This window comes from Chlorocebus sabaeus, chromosome 1 (assembly GCF_047675955.1).
Source record: "Chlorocebus sabaeus isolate Y175 chromosome 1, mChlSab1.0.hap1, whole genome shotgun sequence".
NCBI classification, from domain to species: Eukaryota; Metazoa; Chordata; class Mammalia; order Primates; family Cercopithecidae; genus Chlorocebus; species Chlorocebus sabaeus.
In genome coordinates, this window is record NC_132904.1 from 125191285 (window position 1) to 125210871 (window position 19587).

General features: G+C 42.7%; 1 protein-coding gene across 1 annotated transcript in view; it reads left to right on the forward strand.

Moving 5' to 3' along the window:
- BARX2 (BARX homeobox 2) overlaps positions 1 to 19587 on the forward strand; it is a 75236-nt gene that overhangs the window by 39290 nt on the left and 16359 nt on the right. The window lies entirely within an intron of this gene.

Consider the following 19587-nt stretch of genomic DNA (forward strand, 5'->3'; position numbering starts at 1 on the left):
TTTGGCATGACAACCTCTTCCTACAGACACTTTCCCAGAAATTTCCCAGGAGGAAGGAGTTGTTTCCAGTGGATTATCTTTGACTATGATGCCCAAAGAATCTTGACACTAAGGATTTTTAGCTTTTACTAGTTCAGAATATTAAGAAATAGTAGAGTCCATTAAAAATGCTTGGAGTTTGTTGATCTGTTAGGGGCTGGTCATTTCCTCCTTGAACTCTGTCTGACCTGCTAGAAGTTCTGAGTAATGAATGGGCTAATGAGTTGTCACCTTTAGTTGATATTTAAATACTACCTTAGAGATGTGAAAACTTGAACCTGACTCTGATAGCCTCATTATGGACCCACAAATGTAACCACCTGGATGGATGGTTTCCACTGAGATTTTGGCTTGGTGTAATTCGGCGGCTGCTTGAGGCTATTTTTGGAGGCTTTTGGAGTATCGTAGGAGTACATCTATCCAGTGTCTTTATTTTTATTTTAAAAGACATTACAGCACTCCTGTCTTCTGCCAGTGCTTTGCTAAGTTGTGGGATAAGCAAAGGGACACAGCTAGATGGGAAGGGTCACTGCTTTGCCCTGACTAAACTCCATTCCCCAGGACAGGGAGGCCACATCCCCTGAATATTTCTTATCTCCTGCTCTCAGCTGCGTGGTGAGGAGGGAAGGCAGATCTTTCCTGAAAGGATCAGGTGGCAGCTGGATGGAGAGTGGTGGGCTTGGGTCACTAGAAGAGAGCTGGGGCCCAATGAAAGGAACGCGTGCCTGCAGGGCAAACTGCACTTTAAACACTTCTCTTTCAGGGCCTAAAAGTTGCTTTTGTCAAAAATCCTCTTTTCTGTGCCAAACCTGAATAGCAGAGATGAAAGCACGCTGCAGCTGTTGGAGGGGTGTAGGTCTGCTGCAGAATCAGAGTCTGTGTTGGTTACTTGGTGTGGGAACTGGGTTCTCCGATGTTGACTGCAAGAGAGGAGATGTTTGGCGAAGGATTGTGCTAGTCCAGAGTTCCTCTGTCAGATAATAACAGTAGCCTCCATTTGTATGGCCTTTGCAGTTTACAATAGTGCCTATAAAATAAAATACGTCAAATATTACATGTCATTTCGTAAGTTTCTATTTTCTGATACAATTTCAAAACTTTGTCCTCATATCCATCTTATTAAGTAGGCAGAAGAGATCCTACATTTTAAAATTAAGATACTTTAAAACTCTGTGCTTCGAAATAATCTTGGTCAAATTCGACACTGCAGTTTATTGACCTTATTTGTCTTTCTGTAGAGAGAATGATGATTTTTGACCCTGTAACCCTGAGCTTAGAATCTAGGGAGAAAAGGAAGCATTTATTTGTTTTTGCATTTTGTTTTGTACCACATTTGGTAGCTTGTTACCAGCTGAGGAAGTAAATTGACTAATTAGGGGAAACCCAAAGCACTATTGATATCTATCCCTAGGCGTAATGGTTGCAAGTTCTATAAAAAGGCCTACTTCTCATGTGGTCAATAAGGAAAAGGCTCATGGAAAATGAGAAAATACCTGAACAGCTGGCTGCCAATCTGAGTTCTCTGCCCATGGGTGTGGCTTGGCTCAGTTCTTTGGACTTGGTAATGGGGTCATTATTTCTGTGTTCGATGGATTTCAGAATGTCATGTTATTTCAGCCCAAGCGGTTCCCCAGGAAACACAACGATTTGCCCTCTTCTTCCCGGCACTAAAATTAGAGTGCCTTCTTTCTTCCAGGCAGGGAGACACCTCTCCAAATAGGGCCTCCTTTATCTTGTACAAGTCGCTTAGTTTTTCTGTATGTGGGAACATACGTAGCTTTCTTTGGTGTATACATTTCTACAGTTTGAAAATTTCTACATTGAAACATATTGTTTCCTATTGAGAAAACGTTGATGTGATCTCTATCACAGAAATGAAAACATATCCTTTATATACTGCCTTTTTCTTTTGGGAATTGGACACCCTGTCACGAGAATTATGGGGGCCTATTCTCATGTGGTGTAACCAACGCCTGGCATAGCTCATTAACACACCTTACAAGGTTTTCACTATGTTGGAAGGCACATCAGCTGCCTGGAAGACAGAATGTCAGAAAGGAAAGCCTCTAGTAAGTTGTATAGAAAGTCTTCAAACAACATCGTTTCATTCAATGTTGTTTCATTATAATGTTGATGAAAAAAATTAATCTTGGCCTGGCCACTGTCCGCGTGGAGTTTGCATGTTCTCTCCGTGTCTGCGTGGGTTTTCTCTGGGTCCTTCAGTTTCCTCCCACATCCCCAAGCTGCGCGCATGAGGTGAACAGGCGTGCCTACCTGGTTCCAGTGTGAGTGTGGGTGTACATGTGAGTGTGTCCTGTGATGGGGGGTGTCCTGTCCAGGGCCGGCCCCCGCCTGGCACCCTGAGCTGCTGAGACAGCCTTTAGCCACTTGTACCCCTGAACTGGAATAACTGGGTAAATACTTACCCTACTTGATTTTATTAATCATTCTTCAATGTTTCTACAGTTCATATTTATTTCAGTGTTTAATATTAGAAATGTCTTTGTCTCTGTTTAGAAGTTTGATATTTTTTGTCACTAGAAACGTACTGTAGGAACTTCACTCTTGTTTATGTCAATTAGCCTGTGGGAAAATTGGTTTCTTATATGTCGTTTCACTTAAAGCCGAAGTTTCCAAGAACCTTTCTATAATATTAAGTGAGGACTTACTTTATTTTAGAATTTTGGGAGGTAGCATGATATATACTTAAAGGAGGATGGCCATGAATCAAACAGACTTCTGTTCAAATCCCAGATATGTGACCTCATCATTGGATAATTTTTGTGTGGAGTGAAAGATGTATGTGCAAAGTCCAGCCCGTAGTGGTGCCCAGTGAACTTTCCTTCCTTTTGTCCCTGTGTCCTTGGCCTTGAGACTTGTGGGGGAATCTAAGAGACAACAGGCTGATTTAGCGGCTTGTCAAGCCTCTCAGCTTGCGGGCGGTTGACCCTTCTGAGGCCGTCACCACAGCTGCAGCATTACTAGCAATATTGTTATTGTTGCTCTTTTTGAGATGGAGTCTCACTCTGTCGTGCAGGCTGGAGTGCAGTGGCAGAATCTCGGCTCACTGCAGCCTCCACCTCCTGGGTTCAAGCGATTCTCATGCCTCGGCCTCCCAAGTAGCTGGGATTATATGCATGAGCCATCATGCCTGGCTAATTTTTGCATTTTTAGTAGAAATGAGATCTCACCATGTTGGCCAGGTTGGTCTCTATAACTTCTGACCTCAGGTGATCCACCCACCTCGGCCTCCCAAAGTGCTGGGATTACAGGCATAAGCCACCGTGCCCGGCCTATCAGTATTATTTTTTAGTGAACAAATCAGTGTCAGTGTTGTGGGCCTTTGGGTTGTAATGCAATCCAAGGTCTACTGTTCCTTTCCGCCTCTCCTCCTAAACACATATTAGCCAAATTTGGGGAAATTTTCCAAGCAGAAGCTTTTTGGATTGGGTGTTAATACATCAGACCATTAGCTGTGAAACTCGGATACACTCAAGCTCTCCCCAAAATAGACCACGTGAAGGAGGAAAATGAGAACCCGAGGCCGTGCAAGCACTCAGTATTTGGTGGCTCTTGCCCAGAAAGGCAATACAGCGATGTGAACAGAACACTCGTTCTCTCCTCTGGAGGCCTGAGCTCTGTTTCTATTTCAGACCTCAGCTTTCTTCTGTGTGACTTTGTTTAATGCCCTCTGCCTCATCCATCAAAGACTGGATTAGAAAAAATAATCTCTGTTCTGTTATTTAGTGTGTTATTAGGTATAAATCACCTAATCTCAAAGTCTTAATTGTGTATGGTACACCCATGGGAATATCAGGTAAGTAAATAGTTTATAGTTTATTACCTCACTTCCTTGTGAACTGAGATAATTGAGCAGAGCTGGAGAAGTTTATATGCATGCATTAATATTTTGTTCTTTGCACACGTATTCAGCTAATATTTGTTCAGTTGATATCCTGTACGAAGTACAGGAAGAACCCTGTGGGATACAGAAGTAAAAGGCAAAGACCTTAAATGCAGTTGAGAAATATTAGAGAGACACATTGTTTTCTGGTGTGATATTATTCATAAAATCATTGTACCTTGGTATCAAAAAGGGACCTTCAAAATCATCTCATTCCCTCATTTACAGATGAGGAATATTCAGAGCAGGAAAGGCCTCACTGTGACCCAGAGGCTGAGCAAGTGTCATGGGGTTGTCAAGGCCAGAGTTCAACCTTCACAGACAGAATCTGGCTCCGTGCAGGGAAAGAGAAAGGCCTTCTTGTGTGGGGAGCAACTGTCTTTGGTCCTGGTAGCCAGGTGGATACCATGGTCTGCGAACTGACGTGCATTGTGTTGCAAAATCTTATTGCTGTTATTCTTATGGTTACCCCTTCTTATAGTAGTGTCTTCAAGAGGAAGACTCAAACATGAGTAAATATTGATGTCTCGTGTAAAAATTTTCCCTCAACTGTTTGGGGATACACTGGCTGCCATTTGTTCTTAACAGCGTAAATAAAAGAGAAAGGGAGAGGAGCTCTCATTCTATCCAACAAGATCCTTCCATCAAACACAGAGCTTCCCTTTCCTCCTTACTTCAACAGGTAGATGCCTTCAGAGTTGGAATCCTTTTTGCAACATAGGTTTACGGCCCCTGTGTGCATTCGCTGCATAACCACTAAGGACACACATCTATTAGAAATTAATAGAGCACGAAAAAGAGAAAATCAGCGGGATTCCATAGGAGTCATACAACTGACTGTGTGACATGGAAATGTCCTGATGGAAATGCCTGTGTGATGCCAGTCATCACAGCCATGGGAAATCTTCCGATCACTGACTGTATTTTGGGGGCCTTGCCAGACACTGGTTTGTTTGCAGGTGCTCCAGTTTAATGACTTGCCTTCATGTTCCAGCAGAGAGCTCTTCCTGCTTGTCCTTACTCTGCGGAACCAATTCCAACATCAGAAGGTGAAATGAAGCACAAATGCCTTTTCCTCTGTTTTCTCTACTCCTGAGGTTTTTGGTTTTACTTTTTTTTTTGGACAGTTATAATTCGGCAAATTTGTCTACTTTTATACTGGCATATCTTAAACTTTTACCTGTTGCTTTTTATCATTCAGTTTGTCTCAGATTGGAATCTCAGCTAACCTCATTCCTAGAATGTCAGTTAAATGCCACTCTTTCAGGAGAAGCCTGACAGCCTATACTTGGTTAGATCTTCCTGAATACTCTTTTTCTTCCCCATAGAGATGGGGTCTTGCTATGTTGGCCAGGCTGGTCTCAAATGCCTGGCCTCAAATGATCTCCAGCCTCATCTTTCCCAAGTGCTAGCATTACAGGCATGAGCCACTGTGCCCAGCCCCTAAATACTCTTTATAGCACCTGCACTACTACTTTTTAAATCATCTGCCATCCTGGCTAGACCCTAAGGTGGGCAAGGACCTGGTCTGTCTTTTATGCATTTATTTAGTTAAATTTTCTTCCTTTTCTTTTTTTTAGAGATAGAGTCACTCTTGACACCCAGGCTGGAGTGCAATGGTGCAGTCATAGCTCATTGCCACCTCCAACTCCTGGGTTCAAGTGATCCTCCTGCCTCAGCCCCCCAAGTAGCTAGGACTACAGGCACACACTACCACACCTGGGTAATTTTTAAAATTTTCATTGAGATGTGGTCTCACTATGTTGCCTAGGTTGGTCTCGAACTCCTGGCTTCAGACGATCCTCCTGTCTCAGCCTCCCAAAGTGCTGGGATTACCTGCGTGAGCCATCGTGCCCAGCCAGGACATGGTCTTCTCGTGTATTGTTTTATCTCCAGTTAGTGTGTAGATTTCTTGTATCTACACTAGGGATTCCACAATTTATTTAGTTGAATTGGATTTTATTCTTTTTTTTTTTTTTTGAGATGGAGTTTCGCTCTTTTTGCCCAGACTGGAGTGCAATGGCATCATCTCTGCATGAGGTGAACAGGCGTGCCTACCTGGTTCCAGTGTGAGTGAGCGTGAGTGTACATGTGAGTGTGCCCTGCGATGGGGGGTGTCCTGTCCAGGGCCGGTCCCCGCCTGGCACCTGCAACCACTACCTCCGACGTTCAAGTGATTCTCCTGCCTCAGCCTCGCAAGTCGCTGGGATTACAGGTGCCCACCACCACGCCTAGCTAATTTTGTATTTTTAATAGAGGTGGGGTTTCACCATGTTGGCCAGTCTGGTCTCGAACTCCTCACCTCAGGTGATCCACATGCCTCGGCCTCCCAAAGTGCTGGGATTACAGGCATGAGCCACCGCACCCGGTCAGATTTTATTCTCTTTTATCTCCCTTTGTTTTTAATTCTTTGCAACTAAGGCAAGCCATAAAGAGATTTAAGTCAGGATTAGAATGTGTAGGGAAAAGAATGAAATCAGATTGGATTTTTTTTTTCCTTTTTCAAGACGAAATCTTGCTCTGTTGCCCAGTGCAGTGGCATGATCTCGGCTCACTGCAACCTCCGCCTCCCAGATTCAAGCAGTTCTCCTTCCTCAGCCTCCCAAGTAGCTGGGATTACAGGTACCTGCCACCATGCCGGGCTAATTTTTGTATTTTTAGTAGAGACGGGATTTCTCCATGTTGGCCAAGCTGGTCTTGAACTCTTGACCTTGTGAGCCACCCACCTCGGCCTCCCAAAGTGCTGGGATTACAGGTGTGAGCCACAGTACCCAGCCCAGACTGGATTTTTAAAATTACATTTTTTTTTTTTTTTGTATAAAATATTCTGAGTTTGGCAGATGAATTCTCCTTCTGGGTAATCAGGAACTTGCCTGTGGACCCAGGGGGCCATGTGCAGAAAGGTAATCTCCAGTGGCTTTTTCTGGTAACTGGGTCCAGTGCCCTGACATTAGCACATCTCCTCAGCATGCCTGGTGAAGATTCCTAAACCAGGACTATAGTCCACTTCCAGGTCCACAGAGAAGGGGGGAAAGTTTCAAAACTTAGGTGAAAAGGTTAATGAGTAACCTTGTTGAATGTTTATCATTCTTGAAATTCTCTTTGGCCATTTTCATTGGTCCTGTACTCTCTGGCTTCTGCTGCTGCCTCTTAGGCTATATAATGTCTGTCTTTTCTATTGATGATTTCCTTTTCCAGCCCTGTTGATGAAGACGTACTCCAAGGTCTAGTCTTTCATCCTCTGTTTCTTCCTGTCTCTCTCTCTCTCTTTTTTTTTTTTTTTTTTTTTTTGTTGCTGTTGAGATGGAGTTTCGCTCTGTTGCCTAGGCTAGAGTGCAGTTGGCTCACTGCAACCTCCACCCCCCGGGTTCACGCCATTCTCCTCCCTCAGCCTCCCGAGTAGCTGGGACTACAGGCACCCACCCACCACCATGCCCGGCTAATTTTTGTATTTTTAGTAGAGATGGGGTTTCACCATATTGGCGAGGCTGGTCTCAAACTCCTGACCTTGTGATCCTCCCACCTTGGCCTCCCAAAGTGTTGGGATTACAGGCATGAGCCACTGTGCCCGGCCCATCCTCTGTTTCTTAAATCTTTCTTCTTGGGAGATGAATTCTGCTTTCAACCCTTCAACTGTGGCTTTCTGTGAATTTATGCATTCATCTCAGAGCCCTTCTGGGGAGCGGCAGCTTGTGACTGTCTGACTGTCTTTGATACTTGGGTGTGTGATCGTCACTTCAAACTGTAAGCCTCATGTTTTCTCCCAAAACATTCCCACATTGCAGACATCAGATTTCTCTCAATGGCCCCAAATCCAGCAGTCACCGCGAGGGGCTTGAGTCTTCCTCTTCCTGTGTGTCTGCCTGTGTTCTCCCCACCCTGCAGGTGGTTTCCAGATACTGTTGGGTTTTCCTTGACAGTGCCTCTGGAATCCATCCCTTCCTTCGCCTCCTGTAACCCAGCTCCTGCTCTTTTCACAGCTCACTCCATCGCCAGGCACTGTACTCTAGAACCCAGCAGTCTGCCCTGAGCTCCTACAGTTCCTACACCACTCAGTCTTTGCCATATGTTTCTTCATTTCCCTCTTTACCTTCAAATAATTAGTTTTTTCAGGGCAGAGATCAGAAATTGCTTCTCTTCCTGTCTCTACCAGTCGGCACAGAGCAGAGTAGCTGTTCAACAGAGTTCCCTAATGATGATGACAGTGAACCAGAGGATTCCTCCCAGGAAACTTTATGTGTAGACTTTGCCTCCGTGAACGCCAGGATGTCCGCTAGAAATGATTGAGCACAAGGTGTGAGGCAGAGGGATGGATGAGGTTAGCACAACAAAGCAGTGTTGTGACTTCTTAGTGAATAGAGACATCTTCACAATATGGAACATTCATTGGGTCTGCTAAGTTGGGTGTTTGAAAAAAATCAGTGCCTTTTTTGGAATAGTTCTTCATTGTCTTTCATACTCATTTCCAATGTTGTCCTCGAACAAGCTTGTAGAGAAGTGTTAGTATTGCCACTTTATAGAAGAGAAAACAGAAGCTTCGAAATATGACCAAGGTCGCAGAACCCAAAGGTGTCAGAACCACATCTCCAGCCCTGATATCCTGATTCCACGTAAAATCAATGGAACAGAGCATGGAGTTAAGCACCAGGAAGATGGAGTTTCAAATTTGTTTTTTTCCTAAAGAAGCTTTCAATCTCATGAGAAACAGATGGGTAAACAACTTAAATCCTAATTCAAGGTTTTAATTAAGTAAGAGTGAATAAGGACACAAAATGTGTGGGTGCATGAAGGTAGGAGTGATTAATTCTGTCTTTGTACTAAACAGCAGCTGTTCTTGGCAGCTTTCCGTCAGGGAGTACTTGTGAAGCATGGATGAAAGCAGGTGTGGGTGTATATGGAAAACAGCATGGCCGGGAGGAGAACGACCACGCCATGTCCATGTGTTCATTGACCAATGGAGGTGAAGGGTGGTGGAGGCTGCGGGCTGGGTGATGACCGAATTAGGTGATGTGACATTTTAGGCAGCATGGAAAAGTCTAGAAACCTACCTGTTGGGTTAGCTTAATTGATCTCACTTAGCTCCCAGCACTGCTGAGTGGTTTTGTGGGTGTCTGCAGTGCTAGTGATAGTGCAGGGATAAGGTGATAAGATTTGGCTTCTCTCTGCAAAATGAAGAATCTGAAAAGAAGGTGTGAAGCAATCAGCCTTCCAAGGTCCCTCTGATGTCCTTTGCTTATTTTCCAAACTTTCTTCATTTTTCTGAATCTCCCTAATCTTTTCTCCCCACTCCACCTCTCTGCCCTTTATTTTTAAACCTTTGTAACCTTCTTAAGTTTTTATTTAACTAGAGGGTTATTCCAGAGTCTCTATCATGGTAGTCTAATGTGGATTTTAGAATACATTTATTCCGTGTTTCTAATTCATTTACATTTAATTCACAAAATACCCTTCCTCCTCTTTTTTCTTTCTTTCTTTCTTTTTTTTTTTTTAAAGAGGTAGTTAATGGCTAAGACATTTTGTCAGCCTTTGCGTTGGCCTCTTAAAACATTTTCTGTTTTCTTCAGTCACACAAAACTGGAATCTGTAGAGAGTGCATCTGTTTCATTCACTCTTGCTGGACTAGAAACTTGGTGAATCACAGTTAAAAGGCTACTCAGAATCTCTTTGTATTTCCTCCTTCCCTCTGTCCTCCTTTCTCCTAGGCTTACAGATTATGTGTATGCGGACACGGTCATGGAACTTTCATGTCTGGTGACCACCAACACTCAGCTCTGCCTTAACGCAGCTCGCTCTCAGCATAAGACAGGGCAAAGTAACTTACTTTAACCACTCTGTATCTGTTTTCCCTGCAGGTTTTGTATGTTTGTTTGTTTGTTTGTTTGTTTGAGACAGAGTCTCACTCTGTTTCCTAAGCTGGAGTGCAGTGGCACGATCTCAGCTCACTGCAACCTCTTCTCCCGGGTTGAAGCGATTCACCTGCCTCAGCCTCACAAGTAGCTGGGATTACAGGCGTGCACCACCGCGCTTGGCTAATTTTTGTATTTTTAGTAGAGATGGTGTTTCACTATGTTGGTTGGCCAGGCTGGTCTCGAACTCCTGACCTCAGGCGATCCACCTGCCTTGGCCTCCCAAAGTGCTGGGATTATAGGCATGAGCCACCACACCTGGCCCCTCCCTGCAGTTTTTAAAAATTGACTTTGGTTCTGTCTTGTGACCCCAACTCCATCCTTCCTTGCCTGTTACCAACCTTGAGAAGGGCTGTGCCTTGGGACTCTCAGACTTTTCTGTGGATTTTTTTTTTTTTTTTTTTTAACAGATCTACTAAACCAAAGTAACTATTTGGGGAGTGTTGGTAGTTTTAGGAAGATGTCCGGCCAGGTGAGCTTTTCTGCTGACTTCTCCAAGCTCCCTGGTTGCTGTCAGGCTTGGCACATGGCTGCAAGGGGATTGGAAGACTTCCATTGAGCAGAGAGAAACTGGCCGACTCTGCTATTGCTGAATCTCGCTTTGCATGTGAATGCACAGAGGATAAGAAGATATGTATGCATGCTTCACAAGTAGGTGTGCTTTCTTGATAAGAAAATTAATCTAATTTGGCTCAATCACCAAGCATCATGAAACTAAGTGAAGGAAGGGAAAGAAAGGGAACCAAGTGCCCCCTGGCTACTTCAGATACATTAATACCTTTAATCCTCACAATAATCTAGGAGGGAGAACTGTTATTGGCCTGACTTTATGGGACACTGAAACTAAGAAAGTTTTGGTAACCTGCTCATCAGGGTCACTGCATGAGTCAGGAATAGAGGCCCTATTTTTTCCACTACCCCAAATTACCAGCCAGTTGGTAGGAATGGGAGCTTAGGGGAATACTTCGGTGTGGGTGATTTTATGTTTTTTTTCTAGGAAACTCAGCTCTAGCTGCCCAGTTGTCCATGGCACCCGTCTTCCAGGCTGTCTGCCTACTTCAGAACCTGTGTCTTTGTGTGTGTGTGTTTATGTCTCTCGGAAGCTTTCTATGTGTACATAGGTCACACATTCCTGCCATGTAAATCAGTCAGGCAGGCAGCTTAGAAATTCTTATCCATTCAGACCTTTGGCCCTTGCTTGTGTAAACCGGAAATGTGGGTGTGGAGAGTCAATCTGGGGACTAGAATGTTGGAGGAATGGAAGAGGAGCCCACTGGAGGTGTGTGAGGGCAGAAACTGTACTTGGGGGATTTTGCTCTGAGGTTCAAGTATGGCTGTAGCGGCAGGCACCTGGCTTCTGCCATGAAGGAGGACTTAGATGGAGGAACCAGCAACCCTGGAGTGGGTACATGCGTGGCCCAAGCATGTTCACATGCACGAGTTCACTGACAGCTTTCAGAGCCAGCACGACTGAAAAGACTCTGTTTAGCCTACCAAATGTCCCACATCTCCCCAGGCTCCCTGGACGTCCCCGGCACTCGCCAGCCACTCGTGTACTCAGGTTTTCCAGAATCCAAAAACAGATTCTCAAAAAGGCCGAACACTTGGCAGGGAAGTATTTCTAGGTAAATGATACACACAGTTACGTGATCTCCATCCTAGAGGAAAACACTGGTTAAGGGGATTGGTTGAAGAAAAACAACTATTAGAAAATGTGTTCCGTGGGGTCATGTTGACGCCCCTTTTGTCAACTAAACCTGCGTGTGTTTAAACAATGTCTTTGGTTTATTACAGTCATCACACTCTCAGTAGCAGATAATGTGCTTGAATTTCACAAGTGTATGTAAACGATCTAGGGTAGCAGGGCAGCTGTCCCCAGTCAACGTTTTCACATTGTGATAATTCTCAGGAAAGAGAAAGACATACTTAGAGTTGTACGTTAACTGTCTTCTAAGTAACCGAAGTGTCTCCTAATGTATGCGTTAATTTATAATTTTGCACTGTTTTGAAACCTGGGTTTGATTTTTAGTCAAAATACAGATTTATGGTGGAACTCATTTCACAGTACTTTTTTGCAAGAGTAGGAAATATCGGAATGCAAGCGCTTTGTGAAATTAAAGCTCTGGGTCAATGCTACTTTGTTGGAAATCAAGTCATATATTAAAATTAGAAAAGACAGCAAGCAGCTGGCTCAAGTATATTTTGTCTCACTTTTCTGCTCCCCATGGGTTTGCTTTTCAGGAGATCCAGTGGTTTGTAGCATACACATTACCCACCAATTCCCATTCCAGCCGTGCCTGTTCTTCTGAACTTTAGAGACACATATCAAATACCAAGAGCTCAAGACAGTGCCTCATTGCGATTCCATTTACTGACAATGGTGGTCCTTTTAAGATCCTGAAATGTTTCTCAGCATCACAGCAAATTTGTGTGTGCACCTGCAACTTCAGGAGGGTGCTCTCAGCCAGTCGGGGAGAGTACACTCTTAGAGCAGAATTTGCATCAGAACATTGGGTCAAAATTGCTGAAACAATGGGTGATTAGGATGTTGCTTTAAGTCACTATTATTTATCAGAAGTTGTTTTTTTTTTCCCCCATGAAGATTTTTCGTTAGGTTTAAGCTTTGTGGAACCAAATTGCCCAAATCTCTAGAAGTCATTTTTAAATAACCAGCAATTGCTTTTCAGCCTGCTAAAGGACAGGATCACCAGTAGAGTCATTTCTATAAATTAATCTATAAGGTTAGTGTAACTCTAATCAAGTTTTTAATGGGACTTGTTTTCTTTAGAGTCTAACACATTGATTTCTAAAGTTCAACTGGAGGCCGGGCACGGTGGCTCACACTTGTAATCCCAGCACTTTGGGAGGCTGAGGTGGAAGGATCACTTGAGGTCAAGAGTTTGAGACAAGCCTGGACCACACAGTGAGAGCCCGCCTCTAAAAAAAATGGAGTGTGGTAGCATGTGCCTGTAGTCCCAGCTACTTGGGAGGCTGAGGCAGGAGGATCGTTTGAACCTAGGAGTTCAAGGTTACAGTGACCTATGATTGCACTACTATACGCCAGCCTGGGTGGCAGAGGGAGATCCTGTCTCCAAGGAAAAAAACGAAAGTTCAACTGGAAAAATAACTTAATGACAATAGCCAAGAAAATTCTGTAAGAAGAATAAAGAGGGGGACTCGTTCTACCAGATAAGAAAACTCCCTAAAAACCCACAATCATTAAAGTGGAGTGATCCTATAATAGGACCATATATTAGTTCAGTAGAACAGAACAGAATCTGGGAATAGACCCATGTATACATAATATAACCCAACTATTTCTAGGGCCCCATATGGCCTAGTGGATGTAAAACAGAAATCTGACTATGGAAGCCTTGAACATGAAGATCTTTATTTTACTTGTTCTTAAAGGAGTATATTCATGGATTTCACAAAGTATACTCCCTAAAATATTTTCCAGAAATCTTCTCTAAATAGGCTTCACTCTCCCGCAAGGTGCAAACTCACGGCAGCCTCTATAAATGTGTCCCCATCTCTCTGGTCCTTGTGGTTTTCTAACTTTCTCTTCCCCCACCCATTCCCTGCCCCCCATACATTGTGTTCCCAGTTTGTGACCACCTCCACAGAGGGCAGCCCTTGGGAAGGGTAGTTTTTTCCCCAGTTTGGCTGCTTTTCTGGAGAGCAGGAGATTCTCAGAATTCTGTGGATGGAAATTCCCCAGCAGACTCCCAGAATTCTGATGAGCAAAAATTCCCAACTTCATTTCTTTGGGAATTTACTGTATCTTAACCCTGCCATTTTAAGTCACTGAACTAGTCAATATATGATGTTAGGGTTTTTGGCTATCCATTCAGAAAAAATAATTGACACATTTATATTTTGTAAGCATATATTTCAATAGATTAACATACATATGACTGGATTTAGGTCATATATATATGTACATAGGAACAATTCTGTAAGTTTATCTCTAAGATTTGGGGTTCAAAGCAGTGAGGGGAGTCTTCTACTTTATGTAGTTTTGAATTGTTTTAAATTTATTTTGTAGCAAATATATGTAACATTTTAATTTCTTTTAAAATTTCCTTTTAATTTATATTTAGTAAAAATTCACTATTTTGGTAGAAGAACAAGTTTCGACAAATGCAAAAAATGATATAACCAACTCTGGTTAAGATCCAAAACAATCTTAGCACCTCCCCTCGCATCTCCTCCAGCCCCAGCCAGTCCTCCTGTGCTTCCCCTTTGTGGTTAAGCTCTTTCCCGACCCCTAACCTCTGGCAGTGTATTCTCTATTCCTAGTTATGCCTTTCCCTTAATGTCCTATAATAGAATCATATAGCCTTTTGAGTCTGGCCTCTTTCACTTAAGCATAGTCATTTGAGATTCATCCACTATTCATCAATAGTTTTTTGTTTTGTTTTGTTTTGTTTTTTGAGACAGAGTCTCACTCTGTCACCCAGGCTAGAGTGCAGTGGCATGATCTCGGCTCATTGCAACCTTCACCTCCTGGGTTCCAGCGATTCTCATGCTTCAGCCTCCTGAATAGCTGGTATTACACGCATGCACCACCACACCCGGCTAACTTCTGTATTTTAGTAGAGACAGGGTTTCCCCATGTTGGCCAGGCTGGTCTCAAACTCCTGGCCTCAAGAGATCTACCTGCCTCAGCCTCCCAGTGTGATCCAATAGTTTTATCCCTTTATATTTCTGAGTAGTATTTCATTGTGTGTCTGTACCCGTTTTTGTTTATCCATCCCCAAATAAGGGACATTTGGATCGTTTCCAGTTTTTGGTAATTAATAATAATTCTGCTATAAACATCTGTATACAGGGTTTTGTGTTTTCTTTTCACTTGGGTTAATAGCTAGTGGGGTTTTTGCTAGGTCACATGGTAACTGTTTGTTTAACTTTATAAGAAACCACTAATTCTCTTTCCAAAGAGGCTGTAACATTTTGCATTCTCACCAGCAATGAAGGAGAGTTCCAGTTGCTCCACATCCTCACCAGCCCTTGATATTGTCAGTTCATTAAAAACGTCAACCGTTCTAGCAGATGTGTAACGGTATCTCTCTGTGGTTTTTAATTTGCATTTCCCTCATGACTAATCATCTTAAGCATCTTTTCATGTGCTAATTTGCCATATATAGAACCTCTTTGGTAAAGTGTCTTTTCAAAACTTTTGCACATTGTTACGGGGTTAGTTTTTAATTGTCAAACTGTGAGAGTTCATGTATTCCGGGTAAAAAATCATTTGTCAGGTGTGAGCTTTGCCAGGTCTTGCAGTGTGCAGCTTTTTTCATTTTCTTTACAGTATCTTTTACCGAGCAAAAATTATTAATTTTGATGAAGACCAGTTTTTTGCCTTTTTATTTTACGCATCATGCTTTTGGTGTCATGGCTTAGAATTCTCTGCCTAACCCAACGTCACAGATATTTTTCTCTAATGTTTCTTTCTAAAAATTTTATACGTTTGTGTTTCTACTGAAGGTCTATGATCCATTTTGGGTGAATTTTAAAAATAATTTATGAGGTCAAGGCTTTTATTATTATTATTATTATTATTATTTTATCTGGATGTCCAATTGCTCCAGCACCATTTTTTTAAAGCAATTTTTTTAACTTAATTTTATTTATTTATTTTGGAAATGGAGTCTTATGAGTGCAATGGCATGATCTTGGCTCACTGCAACCTCTGCCTCCCAGGTTCAAGGGATTCTTATGCCTCAGCTTCCCAAGTAGTTGGGATTACAGGCGCGTGCCACCACACCCAGCTAATTTTTGTATTTCTAGTAGAGACGGGATTTCGTCATATTGGCCAGGATGGTCTTGAACTCCTGACCTCAAGTGATCTGCCCACCTTGGCCTCCCAAAGTGCTGGGATTACAGGTATGAGCCACCACACCCAGCCTCATTTGTTGAAAAGACTATTATTTCTCCACATTAGATGATGTTTCTTTTAAAAGAATGAATATGGTTCAAGAACCCAAACATCTTTTGACATAAAGGGAGAAAACTGACATAAAAGGAGAAAATTCTCTAGACCTTTGGATTCTGAATGGGCTAAAGAGCCCCCCTTTCCCAGGAGAACACCCGCAATGTTTGTTTTACTAGAAGTGTCATAAAACTAAACATATTTTATACTCAATTTCTGGGATTTCTAGACTGATTTTCTTTGCCTAGCTTTTAGAAGAAGTTTTAACCACTCCTTGGGATCAAGGGTCAACAAATGATTATTCTTTTTGACAAACTGAACATAAAACAAAACTTTAGAATGAGAATGAAACTTATAACTCATTTAATGTAACTTTCCTTTTTAAAAAATTTTTAAAAAGATACACACCTGTGCAAAATGTGAACAGTGCAGAGGTATCATCTAGATTTGGGGATGCCGAGGGACATGGCTTTCCTACTGCTTCTCTGTCCCCTCCTCAGTGTCTTTGGCCGGCTCCTCTTCCTCTCTATAACCTCAGATGCTGACGTGCCCCAGAGTTCAGCCCTTGTATTTCTTCATTTTTTTATTCTACTCACTCCCTTGGTGATCTCGTGCAATTCCATGGCCCAAAATGCCACATAGACTCCCAGGAGCTGTGTCTCTAACCCAGCCTGTATCTGACTGACTCCTCAACACATGTAAGATGTCTAATAGCAACTTGTCTAACACAGAAATCATGGTTTTCTCATTCAGTCCTGCTCTTCGCCCAGTCTTTCCCATCTTGGTAAAGGGCACCATCCTTCCTCCAGTTGCTAAGACCAGTTGCTAAGGCCTCTCCTGGCACCTGTCTCTCTCATACCTGACATTCAGTCCTTCAACAAGTCCTCTCAGCGTTAACTGTAAAATACACCTCCTCTCACTGCTGTAGCTGCTGCCTCTGGTTTAGAAGAATACAGCCTGGTCTCCTCGCTGGTTTCTCTGCTCCCACCCTGGCCCCTGCAGTCCAACCTCCTTAGGGATCATTAAAGACATCACTCAGATCATCCTCTCTCAGCTCACATCTTGCCAATGGCTTTTTTTAAAATCACATTTTGAATAAAATCCAAGTGATTTGCCCTGACCTACAAGACCCTGCGTGATCTGGCTCCGACAGATCTCTTCCCATTTTTCTCTCCTGTGACTTCTGCCCTTTCTTACTCTGCCTTTCTGCTGTTCTTTCAACACATGCTCATTCTGCCTTTAGGGCTTTGTCTTTGCTGGTTCTGGGGCTGGGGTGCTTGTCCCGTGCCTTCTCCAGGCTGTGCTCTGCGTGGGGGTGCTTACCTGCAGAAGGGTCATCTTCCCACCATGGCCTTCCCTGACTCCTCCTCCCCAGTACCTACCCTCTGCCCCACCTGCCCCATCTTCATACTTTGCTGTATTTTTCATTATAGTTTATCACTACCTGGCATTATTTACATATTGACTTGTTTATTTGTTTGCTGTCTGCCTCCCCAAATGAATGTAAGCTCCATGAAGGTGAGACTTTACAGTATTCATTGCTATCTCCTCAGCTTCCAGAGCAGAGTGTTCCGCATAGTAGATGCTCAGTAAATATTTATGGCTGGATTGAATGCAGGATTAGATGCAGATGTGTAGATTCCTTTTCACCCTGTTTTATTCCAAGCCTTTCCTCAGAGGTTATCACTGTCAATAGTTTGATAAGTAGCTTTCTAGACTTTTAAAAATGCATTTATAAATGCAGACGAAAAAAATCATAGTTTTAAAGAATAATACAATTTTTTTTTATTTTATTTATTTATTTTTTTTGAGATGGAGACTTGCTCTGTTGCCCAGGCTGGAGTGCAGTGGCGCGATCTCGGCTCACTGCAAGCTCTGCTTCCTGGGTTCACGCCATTCTCCTCCCGGGTTCTCCGCCTCCCGAGTAGCTGGGACTACAGGTGCCCGCCACCACGCCCAGCTAATTTTTTGTATTTTTAGTAGAGACGGGGTTTCACCATGTTAGCCAGGATGGTCTCGATCTCCTGACCTCGTGATCCGCCTGCCTCAGCCTCCCAAAGTGCTGGGATTACATCCAAATGATTTTACATCGTGTTTTTCTCAATAATACATTAGGTATTTTCTCGTATTAGTTTATATAGAGAGTATCCATCTATTCATCTCTCTTTCTCATCAGTTTATATCTTGTTTTTTCTTTTTAAGAGACAGAATCTCTGGCTTGGCATGGTGACTCACACCTATAGTCCCAATATTTTGGGAGGCTGAAATGGGAGGATTGCTTGAGGCCAAGAGTTCAGAACCAGCCTGGGCAACAGAGACCCTGTCTCTACTTTAAAAAAAAAAAAAAGTACAGAAAAAAAAAAAAAGAAAATAGAGACGGTCTCACTCTGTTGCCCAGGCTGATCTTGAACTGCGGGCTTCAAGCAGTCCTCCAGCCTCAGCCTGCCAAAGTGCTGGGATTATAGGCATGAGCCACCACACCTGACCTAGATAGTCCTTTTTAATGGTTACATTGTAGTTCATACTATGGATGCACCACAATTTATTTATTTTTCTGTTGAGAGATATTAATATATAGGTTATTTCCCCCATTCATGATTATAAGCAAGACTGCAGTGAATACGCTTGTACATAAATCGTTGTACACATAGACCTCAAATTGCAAAATTCCTGTCAGTGACTTGGTAGATACTGCTTTATTTTTCCTCAAAGATTATACTATTTTACACTCCCACCAACAATATATGAATGCCTGTTTCCCCATATGGTTGCCAATGCTAGATATTACCACACTTTCAAAATATTATTCCGTGTTGGGCAAAAAAATGTTTAACTCTTACAAAAGAGGAAGGTGATACAAAGCCTTACTTACAGGTGGATTGTTAGTCATATCCTATAATGATAAGCTTCTTAGTTTCTAGATTACACATTAGCCTGCTAAAGAAAGATAGTCTCTTTTGAAAGAAGTGACAGACTTAAAGGAGTAAGGTGATTTGAGATGAGAAACATCTTATGCCTTTTTAAGAAGCTTCCAACTTCTTTTTCAAGAAGTATCATTTCAGGATGTGTGCTGTGAGATCCAAACCACAAGCCCACATATCCTCATTTTCTTGCTATAAAATACCATTCCCAAGTGATTTTTTTTTTTCTTAAAAAGAATCCACAGCACAAAACGTCAAGTGTTGGAGTTGGCTGGAGAGTTAATGGAAGCTGTAGCAAGTGGTGGTGATTTATTGTTATTTAACCACTTTGTGGTTTCTGTTGGGCCTTGCCAGAAGTGTACTCAAAGAACAAGAGAAGTTATTTGTTTTAATAACTGTGACTGGGGTCCAAACAAAGGCATGGGAAGGAATAGGAAGAGAAATGCCAACCCGGAGAAAAGAGCTGGAACACAGGTAGTACCTGGGTGCTTCTGGATGTTAGTCGGTTTCAACTCAGAGCTAGTGTGAATGTTGGTTGGCTCAGATGCTGGCTGTGGCCTTGAAGTCACTTTTCAGGGCTGGACTGAATCCCAAAGGGCAGCCCCTGGGTCTTCTCCATTTTCATCAGATATCAAATGGGAAGGATGAGAGGTCCTTTTGTAGCATCAGTATATGAGAGTTTGAAGGATTCTTTGGAATCAGCTACTTTTCTTACTCACCTTATAGATGATGAATCTGAGAGAGAAAATGATTTACACAGGTAATGATCCAGACATTTTAAGCTCTATGTTGAATAATCAAAGGAAAAAGTTGTTCACTTGAACTTTACAGATTTAACAGATTGTTGGACAGAAAAGGACTTTTGCCATGAAATTCCTAGTG